Here is a 12,651-nt window from a genome sequence, read left to right on the forward strand (position 1 = left end):
TTTATTTATTTATTTATCATTGCAAGACATCGAACTATTACTTGGAAGAGTAATTACTATACCATCGTTATCACGGTTAGCAGTAGCACGCCATCCCGTGAATATTTATGCTAGGCGAGTACCTGGTGCTACAGAGGGAAAGATGGTGAAGGTATCTACAATTGCGTTCACCTCGTGGTAAAGATAACAAAGATATATTCCCGCCCTGTACAGAATGCTGTAGCCTGTTGGTATTGCATCCAACTATTAGCCTGCCTTATAGTACCAAAACATCGCGACCCTCTGTTCTATTTAACCGCAATAATATCGTATTTACTTAATGGCTGCAAAAAGCGGTAGTGTAATCACTAGCATCACATATCGGCCATTGAAAACACAGCTGCGGTTCTATTGGCTGGCGTTTCGCAGTAGAAAGGGGTTCAAACACATGTTTTTACGGATTATAAGCGTCCCAAGGTTAAAACGGTGACCAGTGAGGAACAAAATGTGTGAAGGCACATCTAAAATATTGTATAATCTCAGAAAAACAAGCGTTTTTGGTAAAATAGATACCAAGAAATGCTCAGGGCAAGGCGTGGGTGTTAGGCTATAAAAAAGTTCCCGCGATACGCAATTAAAGGCAGAATAATTGGAACAAGCGCAACGGCTTGCCAGGTTGTTCACATGCTGCCAATGATTATAAAAAAACTACTGTACTCACCCTCCAAATGAAAGCGGCATATGCAAGCTTTAGCTTTGCTGAAGTTTAGAATTAGAAAGGTTTCAAGGTAACAGTAGAACAGTGTTGACCCTGCTCTGGCTATTCTGTTATGCATAGTGCTCTGGGAGAAAACTGTGGGTCTGGTGCTAAGAAAAAAGGATATGAAAAGCTTAGTGAGGGCTACGTCGCAGTCGACGGCCTCCTGCGTCCACAGAATGTGGTGTGGAGGGGCCATGACGGGGAGGTTGGGGATTCCCAACCTCCCCGTCATCCCAACATCGTTCTTGATCCGGTCCACCTTCCCGCTCCGGAAGCGGAAGATGGCGGAGTCGAGCCGACTCTGCAGGTCGGAGCGGACGGACATAACAGCGACCCCCCCCCCCCCCCGTAGGTCAGCACCGAGAAAAGAAGCGACCGGATGATGTCTGGCTGGGCGATAAGAGGGCACATGAGTTTTCCGTACTCCGCCACTCTGTTGCCCAGAGTGTGCGCCGCCACCGTCCAGTTTGATGCCGCAGCGCCCTGGTGGTTGAAACGATAACCTAGGACCTTGAGGATAAGGGCCGACCTGGAGCCCTGCTACCTGTCCCAACGGAGGTGCCCTCCCCTGGCAGAGGAATTCATTCGTCTTTATTCAATGGCGAAAAAATAGGAGAGGCTGACGCCTTATATGGGCGTCGGCTACACCTTCTCGCGTGAGGTAATCTTCTTAGAAGACATTTCTATCCCACCGGATGGAAATGAAGTAGTCCGGGATCGAAATTAAGTAGTCCGGGATGCCCTGGCCTTGGCTGGCAGTCCAGGCCCTCTTCACCAGTATGCGCTGGGTCCCAGGGTCCGTACGTTTCAGGCAGGCCACCTACTACTATTAAGAAGGGGAAGGAATGACGGATAGGCCTGGGGTTTGTCCGCACTCGCATACTTGATGGTATAGGGTGCCGGGTAAGGTACAGGAATGAAAGGTAGCTGGCTATATGGTGGGGTAGACGGCGTGAACGGTACGATGAGGACAGAAGTTTGATTTCTTCGGAGGCTGGGGGTATCTTGTCTTGATAACTCGGTATGTGGAGCCGGGAATATTCTCCTGCTTTGGCGATAGTACGCCAGAATATCTCTATATTTTACGAGAGGTTCTGTTTTGGGAGCAGCAGGCGATGTTTGTCTCTCGTAGATAATGGCCCGGTGTACATGCGCGCGGGCAGTGGCATGGGCCGCCTCACCACCGGCGAGGAACAGAGGATATATTTGCGCGGCCCACAGGACGGGCATTCGATTGTTGGTGTTCTTGTTCGACGTCTTATGGCGCATACCCACGTGGGGGATTGGCAGGGAATCGACCAAGATCGCGTTAATTCGCCCGCTCACAACTTAAAACTTAAAACCCGCTCACAACTTAACTTAAAAACTTCCCCCGTACCCTGCTTTCCCTTTTGGCCAACCTCTTCGGCACGGCGCAAGTTGATTAAAGAACTGCCTGTTACCTGAACCCGCTACCCGGAGAAGCTATTAACGAGTTTGTATTATGACTTGTTGAGTTCCCTGGCACTCTTTGCCCTTATTCGGCATTGCGCCATAAAAACCCAATCATCATCGTGTCTTGTGGACGTATCTTATCAGGTATGGAGATCACGCTGCGCAGCAGCACACGGAGGCAGCGTTCCAGCTGTGGAGGTCATGATCGACCGAACCCGAATGGAGCTGTGGCTGCACCTGCGGAGAGAGCAGCAGACGGCGAATAAGATCGAGTTAACCCGCAAGTGGTGCAGCCCTAATAAGACCTTTTCCATAGGAGGCAGTAACATTGCAGCCCTCTACTAGACGATACAAGTGCCGAAGACGACGGGGCATGTGGCGAGCAGAACTCCCTTGGGACTCCGATTAGCCCATCACCTCCGCCCCCAACCCCCGCCTTCTTACCCGAGTAGGGCTGGCGCCCCCAGTCAAAAAGCACTTGGGAGACTTCGGGTTCTTGGAGGAAGTTGCCCGGGGTTGCCGTCACTGACATGTCGATGGACAAGTAGCGCAAGCGATTGAGACACCGGTGTAATCTGACAAGGTAGCAATACAAATAGATTAGTCTTGGAGTGAACCCTGACCGTTCGCAGCCTTCATTGGAAGCTCTGCGCGCGCGCCATTGCAGTCATGTCCTCCACCCATAAAGGTTTCATTTGTTAATATCCGCTTTAATTGGTGTCAATATTCTTAGTAGCTGCTGTTATTTGAAGGTGCTACTCCTCGACCGACTGCGGAGCACTTTCCTTTGCCCTTTTTGACCAGCGAGCGGATCAGCAGCTATAAAACTGTCAGTAATATCAGAAATGGGAAATGAGGGGCTAAGTGAATTAAGACACAATAAAGGTTGGCAGTCAAGAAAACCTCGGAAAGCAAAGGGGGGAATATTCAGAAAGAAAGGGGTGAAAAAATTCCCGCCGGGTGGGATCAGAACCAACGACCTCCAGAATACCGGTCTGGTGCGATAACCACTACGTTACCGGCGGGGCAGTTTCCCCATCACATTATCGGGTATTTATGGTAAGGTATTTTTTGCTTCCTACACTTGGGGGTGGTAGACAGCGCCACTCGGACTACTCGGGGTGAAGGGGACCTTCTTTTTAAACTCCGGGCCGTGACTCGAGCGTGTACGACATGTCGAGAATGGTCGACCAGCGTTGAACCCTGTTAAAGGGACACTGAAGTGATATGTAAACATTGCGGGATTACTAGCGCAAATTGTAGTCCGGAGTCCCCAGGCCATGTTTCGACCACTCTAGGCGCGTTTACGCGATTTTATTTAGTAGAAAAACTAATTCGAAAACGCTGTCCTCCTCTCTTTACGCTCGCCCATTTTCTGTGGCGTTTTCGTGTGACGTCAGGAGGGGATGAGCTGGCAATTGGCTGCGCCACGGCTGCGCTACTGCACGGCTCCCCGGCCGACAGAGTCAGTCGGCCCAGCGTTTCGTCCGCCGGCCGCCGGCGGGTCGTCGCAATCAAGGAGGTTAAAAAAAAATTGCTTGGTCGCAATTCGTTCGCTTAGTTGAAACGAAGCCAGGACACGTTTGTGAATGGAAGAATGTGCCTTTCTTTACTTGGTTTGTTTGTACACTGTATCTAGCTCCAAGTCAAGGTCGCTTGACACAAGCGCTGCACATGCGACGCTTCGCTGACTGGTACGCCAGTAGGAAAATATAAGGCCTCTTGAAGGCGGGAGAAGAGTCAGCGAAGTCAATATAGGTACTAAGCAAATAAAATCAACTGATATTTTTACCGTACAGCGTAAAACTAGGGCGCGGGAAGCACTTTTTTGCGCTGGGCGAACAAGCACAGCGGTCAGCAGCACGACTACGCATCTGCGAACGCTTTTCCGTCTACGAAATGCAATTGCTAGACGTGAGCTACTGTGGAAACTCGGGCGACGCTTACTGCACGATCGCAGTGCAACAAATAGTCACCTTAGCGGCTTGAAATGCCAAAACTAAATAAAAGTGTAAACCGGTTGTACAATATATACCCTATATTGGCAAGACCTTCGCGTCCCGCTCCGTAGCCTAGCAGTCTGAGGCGCTAGGTATTCATTGAAGATGTTTTGCGATTCACGAGTTCGAATCCCCGCGGGTACGTGTTTTTTTTTTTTTTTTTTGTAAGTTAACTTTTTTGTTTTCCGCCGATGTTTTCTATATTGAGTTCACCTTTTTTGGGGCCGCAACGTTCATGGCTACACGAACTAGTTCACAAAACGCGCGCAGGCTGGCACTGGCGCGCTAGCGAGTTCTCGTTGGCGTGCTGTTGCCATAAGCACCGACTGCTTGCAGGCAGTGGGCACAGGCCAGAATGAACAGACCCTTGGCCTGGTGCGAACACGCTTTTTACGATACAGGCATGAGGGAGGCAAGCTCCAAATATGGGGGAAAAGCGCATGACATTTGGGCGTCTGCGGGTACGCGGAGGGCGTTCATGCACTGCGTAGGTCTCGGCTAGTGAATGCTACGACTACAAGCCGTCCTGGGAGGAGGCTTATCTTGTGCATTTTACAGCCGACAACATGGCAGAAGCGCGGTACGATGATTACTGAGATATTGAGAATGCCCATCCAACAAAGCCATTGGTTATGTTTTACAGAACCGAAACCGAAACCGAAACTTGTGTGATTGCTAACCTTGGGCATCGTCCAATCACGGCGCCCCTCCTCTCAACGTCACAGCCTTAGTTGGTGCGGCCGCCGCAAACCGCGCATGGTAGTTTTTCTTCTTTCGCGCTTTGTAAAATAATTACCGATTTGTCAACCGGATAAACGATGAAAAGTGTGCTAATTTGAGCCAGTCTACGCAGTGCAAGCAAAAACGGGAGCTTGACAAATTCACTTCAGTGTCCCTTTAAGCTACCTTTGGCATCAAGATTGCCAGAACAGAGGCCCTCGCTATGCATGTAGCGAATAAGAAATGGGAAATGATTGGCTCAGTGAATTAAGACAGAATAAGGGTTGGCAGTCAAGAAAACCTCGGAAAGCAAGCGGGGGAATTTTTTCACCACTTTCTTTCTGACTCAAAAAAAATTCTTCATTTCTTTCTATGACGTAACGCGTTCCCCCCTTTGCTTTCCGAGGTTTTCTCTACTGCCAACCCTTATTCTGTCAGTAATATCGTTATTTATTTCCTTTTATGCCAATTTTATGCAAAGCGTTTCCAACTGTCTTTTGCAATAAACTTATATTAAAAGTTGATTAAGTATATGTTAGCACAAATTATTTTTGCGGCGAAGCGTTGACTTAGGGCTTTTACCACTTCATCCGCTATTAATTAGTTAGGGCACCGATGCCTATAACACGCCGGAAAAATCGTTACTGGATTAGGAGAATTCATACTTTTGTCTGATTCCGATCCCAAATTTCCTAAACGCTTAAAATTGCCTAAACGCTTAAAATGGTATAAACGGTTAATGGCCTAAAAATGTCTAAATTGCCATCCACGCTAAGTAGCTAATTTCGAGTTGACTGCTTTGTCTAGACACTCAGTGACTCTAGGTCGTAGTTTTGATTCCTAACCACGGGGTCTGTTTTATATTCAACCCGAAATGCAAAACATGACTTCTCACAAAATTTACCGCATATTTCAATATCCACGGAATTGGCTAAGTTACTTTGCAGCCGTCCACCGCGGTGCGCCTCAAAGCCATGTGTAGCTACTGGCAGTTAAGGCCAAATTCAAAAGAATAAGGGAGACAAAACACGAGTTTGAACACGACTACCTTCTCCCGATAAAACTACACCAATATTTTTGCAACTTGAAAATATAATGCAGAAATTCGGAGAATTGTCTGCTAATGCGCAGCACTCTAACTCGCTTGTCTTTATTGTGTTTTTAGGCGGATTTAGTGTAGCCAAATTTGTCTAAAAAGTAGCTAACTACTGGGGGTAATTTTATTGCTTTAGAGATACTTTTATTTCATCTTCAGAACAACGTACACTTACACTACTTCATCAAATAAATGTGTTAGCTCCGCCATTTATGTATTTCTGTAGAAACGCAGGGTGTTACAGGGTTGGCCTGCTTTCACTATCCTTCATTCGTATTTCATTTCTTCAGTTCAGAGACTTTCTCTTTTTGTTTGTTTATTTTTCGGGCTCCACAATCCTCTCTCTAACACCCCTCAATCCTACATACAGGGCCATCCTATCCCACTACCTGCACTCAAGAAGTATCTATCCACCGCCCCCCCCCCCCTACTCTAAGCAAGCAACAGTCTCATATCTGGCGCCGGCTACAGACCAGTACTCACTTTAACCACACGGCTCTCTCCCACATTTCTCCGTCACTCTTCCAACACGACGGCCGCACTTGCAACGTCCGTCTCACTACCTACCACTTGGTGCACTCATGCCCAGACAACCCTAAACCCCTGCCCAACCCATCACCTGAGCAGCGGGAGTCTGCGCTGACCAGCTCGGCTCCGGAGCAACAAGAAGCACTGGTCGATCGGGCACTGGAATCAGCGCGGGCTCGCGGCCTCCTGGACTTGGGAGGCTGACAACTTCCGTTCTTACTTCTTTTTCTTAACCATAAATAAACGTTTATCTCTCTTGATTTTTCGGGAGCATGTGTGATTCATATTCTTATTTCACAATTTTATGTTTGTTTAATTGTAGTTCCTGTTCTTGTTTTTTTTTTCAGTTTCAGCCAAGTGTTCATGCTGTCCCCCCATTCTCGCTAGTATGACAATGACATTTTTTAACTCCTCCAATATGAAATTTTGTGCAAACACAAGGGGCTTCGCGGTTGGGTGTGTGGTGGTGCTGAGCAAAGAATGCTATGCAAGAATTCAAGTATTAAATAGATCAAGCAGCGCTGACTCACAGCGAACTTTCTCGCCGGGTCTTTATGACGTCACAGGATGTGGCTTCTGTGACTGGTGGCTGTAGATCAAGGCCGCCACCAACAAGCATGACCGTGCTACTGTAGCGAGGCTTCGAGTTTAACTTGATCGTATCAGTGGAGTGCAAACGTGCAGTTAACACCGATAACCTTGTTTTAACACGAAATTGTTTTATTCCGAGATACACACATTTTCCTGACGTCATATCCGTCCCGAAAATGACGCCAGTACAACGAGCAAGCGGCCTGTAGACGGTGCACCTCTCCACACCGAGTCTTCTTGCGGGGACGCAACCTTTAGTACTAAAGAGCACGTTATACTTAGGGTTATTCGTTTTCGAGTTTCATGTTTTGACACGAAAGCGTTTTATGCCGTGGTACAACATTTCAATGACGTCATACCTATCACGGAAATGACGCTAGTACACCCTTGCCGAAGCAACCCGACTGCAGGACGTCGCTCCACAAGCCCTCCCACAAGACAGCCGCCCACCCGCAAATCATGCTCAGCTGCAGATTCGGGTGCACATTTCCCTGTCGTGTTTTACCGATTCCTATTACAGAGGAATCAACATAATTTTTTTGTGTTTTCTTTTGCCGGCAGTGCGGAAGTGTAGCGTGAAGTTGGAAAGCTATTCTGGATTCCTCGTATTTTGTTCCGTAGAAAACTACTTTTAGGGGCTGGAGAAGAGCTGAGTGAGTTACCAAAGGGTAATTCAGTCAAATTTGGGCATGGTTCTAATTTGTGTTCACGGTGCTGTCCACAGATTATTTATTGAGCAACGATTAACGAATGCCGTCTTATCGAACTACCTACGTGCATTTTATCGAAATAGCGGTTTTCGTGCTTTCATTGTGGCGTCATTTACATAATGTGACTGGCCATCACTAAATAAATCGCACATGCAGAATGACCGCTATACATTTTGACCTACCTTTTCTGTCTTCGGGTTCTTTTCTTTCTTCATTACTACTTGTAGTCGTGTTCAATAATAGCGTTAAAGCATATGTGGTATGGTTTATTAGTATGTATAGCGTTCTTTGTCGAGTACCCCTTACCCCCAGCACCGTGTTGCCTTACACCCTACATTCGCGCTAAAATACGGATTAAGCGGGAGTAACCTATTTAGACGTTATAATAGTGTAAATGGATAAAATTACTTGACAAGAATCTAATACGTCAACGAAATAAGAAAAATAGAAAAGTAAAATTTTACAGCTATGAGGCGACGAAGTCAACAATACGCAACTTGCACATATTTACATGTGCACTGCCCTAGCATTCGTGGTCGCGTGATCCGGAGTCTCGTCATTGGCCATTTTTTCTAAACCCGCAGTTTTCACGCGATTCCTACCCTGGCCCTCTCGTAGCATTCGTGAGAAAATAAAAAACAGCGTGAGAAGTCGGAGAGAGAGAGAGGAGAGGGTGTTACGCGGCAGGGAAGGCAGATGACAACCGCCTATAGAATACATCGGCGGTGTAGCAAGGAGATACGATGCCAGTTTTCAGTTACCCGCTAGACACAACAACTCAGATCATAAATTAATTTCAAACTGGTCCTGCTCTGTGTTTCTGCATGGAGGTCATCACTTTTAACGAGGGCCAGCGCATGTTATGCTTCGAAAGGTTCATGTGCACCCGGCACACAGGCGAAGCAACTCGGGTACGGTGGTGCTGCGTGAAGCGTGCTTATGGCTGCAAAGGGTGAGTGACCACTGTTGAAGGTACAGAAGACATTGCAATGAGCTCAGATTATGATAACCCAACTAGTACTTCCTTCCTTAACGTTGCGAAAGCACGTTTATGTATGAAGAAAACTGCTCTGATTTCAAGCGAAAAGCCTGAAAAAGTCGTTTCACAGTCAACGCAGCAATTGATCGGGGAGGAGAAGGTGACACTCAAGAGTAAGGACGGTATGAAGAGAACGACTCTGCATCAGCAGTGCACTTCCCACCCACCAACGCCTAGCTCCCTCCGCGACCTTCAGATGGTAGGTGCATGGACCATGACGTTAGGCATTGCTCCAGAAACTTTGTCATTCTCGACAACGGACATTAAAGCAACTCGAGGCTGTTAATCTTTGCAACCATGGCTTGCCTTAGTCTTCTCAACGAAAACGTCATCTGGTGCATGAATGGGAATTTCGACCAAGCCCCCAAACGATTTCTAGCTATACGTACCTTGTTTTTCTGGGGGAAGGAACTGTGTCTGTGGCGTGCGCGTTCATGACGCCAAAGACGCATGAAGCTTACGACGAGCTCCTCGCTGCCACTATTTGTGAGTGTGCATCCCTCGAACTTCACCATGCACCAGATGTGGTCATTACCGATTTTGAGAATGGTGCAATGAATGCCGTTAATACTGTACTTGGTGAGGACATGCAGACGAAGGCATGCTTTTTTTCACCTCTCCCAAAGCACCTGGCTCAAGAACTCGGGTTGGTGAACTGCTACAGGGTAGATGACTTTTTTCGGACCTTTGTCGGCATGCTGAACGCACTTGCATTCTTGCCGGTGTATGATATTGAAGATGGCATGCAACTTCGTGATTTATTGCCAAGCGTCGCCGGTCATCTCACCGAGTAATTTGATTCCACTCACGTCAGCGGAAGCTTTCGGCGCCTGGCAAAACCTGACGGAATACTCCACCTGCGGCGGTTGCCTCCGAGATTGCCATATGATGAATGGAACTTCCACGCAGCAGAAGTAGAGGACAGCCACCGCACAAACAACTGCGAGGCCTGGAACCCCCGATTTAGTAGCTTTGTCGGACACAGCCATCCCAGTGTCTGGAAAGCCATACAGGGTCCGCGCTCTGAGGTTTTATCAGCATCCGTGAAAATTGCACGAGCAGCCGTGGGAGCTCCACCAAATAAGCGCACAGCGTTATCCCAGGTCCAGATGCAGCGCCGACTGCAGGCTTTGCGTGCCGGGTACAAAGAAGGAACGAAAACAATACAAGAATTCCTGCGCGGTGTGAGCCACGCCATTCTAATGCGTAATACTATCGTAATACTTCCCGACATTACTTCAAACTGTAATTACTTTAAATAAATTTTACTTTTTTTGTATAGGTAAATATAACAGCGTCGCGTTTGTTGAGCTTTCCAGATGGCAAGTCTATCCCAAAGGCTGCAACGAATTCATATAAAGTTACATTACAAACTGTGCATAGGAAGGTTGCTAATATGGCGTGAAACGTTGTAATAATGTTAACAAATTTATAATATACAATCTTGAAAGCCAACGCATGATTCAAAAAATAAAGAAAAACACATTGAAAAGCAACCAACAGCAACAAAGAGGGCTAGGAAAAAGGTAAGACAAAAATAAAAATAACAGCATCTCCACTACGTGGATGACGGCGAGTGTGCGGAGTACATGGACTCGAAATGACATCCGATTTCCGCCCCGACCGTCATTCAACTTTAGCTGTGAGTTGCACCTTGATTATTCCCTAAATCAAACTGCAACTCACGGCTCAAATCGAATTTCGCTTGATGGTGGTGTTGGCACGGTAGGACGCGGAAGGACATTGGGAGGTTCTAAGTTGCTCCGCACCTTATACCAGGCGAAAGAATAAGCCGGTTGACTCCCGGGTACTAACTCAAGAGGTTATTATCATTACGTTAGTTTTCAGCTCATAATAATCTCCGGACAGCATAGCGGTTTGAGATAGGTGGCGAAACAGTGGAAGTGGTATGCGAATATATCTACTTAGGCCAAGTTGTTATCCCGGATCCCAGCCATGGGGCAGATAATTCGAAGGATAAGAATGGGGTGAAGTGCATACGGCAGGCATTCTTAGATAATGAATGTCAGCCTGCCATTGTCCCTGACTAATAAAGTGTATGACAGCTACATCTTACCGGTACTCGCTTACGGGGCAGAAACTTGAAGGCTCGCTATGACGTTCGAACTTAAATTGAGGACGACTAAGCGGACAATGGAGCGGAAAATGATAGGTGTAAGATTAAGGGACAAGAAGAGAGCGGAGTGGGTCAGGGAACAAACGCGGGTTAAGCACATATTAGGAAAAAATGAAGAAGAAATGGACGTGGGCAGGGCATGTAATGCGAAGGCAAGATAACCGTTTGTCGTTATGGGTAACAGAGTGGATCCCTAGAGAACGCAAGCGTTGCAGGGAGCGGCAGAAAGTTAAATGGGCAGATGAGATCAAGAAGTTTTCGGGGCTAAATTGGTCGCAGTCAGCACAGGACAGGGATAATTGGAGATTAATAGGAGAGGCCTTTGCCCAGCAGTGGGCTTAGACAGGCTGGTCGTCTTGATGATGACTACCTCATGGCCGTAGCCCAATGGGTAAGACGACTGACACTAACTCTGTCTGGTCTGCCAGACACAGGCTCGAATCCTTCCGGTGCCTGTCTGTTTTTTTTTGCGATTGTAGATGCTATGCGCACGGACGCGGACGGACATTGTGCGGTCCTAAGGTACTCCGCACATAAACATTGCAGGGGTTGCGTACAGCTCTCTAAAAATGTGAAGGAGACCGCCACGTTCGATAAGGGGTGAAGCCCCTTATGGGCTGGGGCTGTCGGCGTCTTACGTAGACATGGTACCAAAGCACCGGGAAATTTGTTTACGCTTCGAGCTAGGACGTAACGCGTACTAAAACACTGGCACACTCGTTTACACCTCATGCTAGCGAGCTTCGTGATCCAAAGATGAGCAAATTTTAGAGCAAAGCTATGTTCTTTACCCCCCTTACGGTTTCATCTCCGTTTGCAAAAACGCCAAGGCACCAAGAATACACTTATACATGGCATGTTTCACCCCTACCTAGGTTCCCTATTACGAGGGGATGGCCCAGGATTTTTTGTGTTGTTTCTATACCTTGAACTGTCTGAACTGTCTGTTGAAATTTACGGCCGCGCCCCTTCATGCTTAACCAGCACTCTGGGCAGCCCCCTCCAACGCTCGTTCTTTTCACTAAACATCACCAGGAGCATCATATTTTCCCTTTCGGTACCTTCACCTTTCTAGGCCGCTCGGGAGTGGTTACCCTCCTTTGGCTCTGTCTTTCAGTTTTCCGGCGTGCGCTGCGTGACCTAGTATTAGAGCCCTTAGAGCCCTAGTATTAAAGCCCTTCTCCCGTACAGCTGTTTTAGACGCAAAGAACCTTAGGAACAGGGGCTGTTGGCATCTCTGTCGTCGTGGTACAAGTCGTCTCATGCAATGTCACGGTATTAAACACCGAGAAACTCGTGTACACGCACGCTAGAATATAGCGCGCACTGAAGAAACACCAGGTAACTCGTTAACGCTTCGCGCTGAAGCGCTTCGTAACGCGTACCGTCAAACCCGGTTATAGTGAACGGCAATATGCGCCACGATTAGTTCGATATATCGAATATTTCGATATATCCGAACCTACCTATAACGAGTTTATTTTTACGAGTTCACAATACGCTGGAATCCCCTTGCATCCCCGCATGCAGAAACGAACAAAATAAGGTGGGTCATTACAATACACAAAACAATAGATTTAATGCAAATAATAAAGCTACCTTCCGCCTTAACGTCGTAACTGCCTACTCCCAAAAAAAGCGGTGATTTTTGTTTCCC

The sequence above is a fragment of the Haemaphysalis longicornis genome, unplaced genomic scaffold, assembly GCF_048455015.1.
Source record: "Haemaphysalis longicornis isolate Haplotype H1 unplaced genomic scaffold, Haemaphysalis longicornis Haplotype H1 scaffold_4, whole genome shotgun sequence".
NCBI lineage: Eukaryota > Metazoa > Arthropoda > Arachnida > Ixodida > Ixodidae > Haemaphysalis > Haemaphysalis longicornis.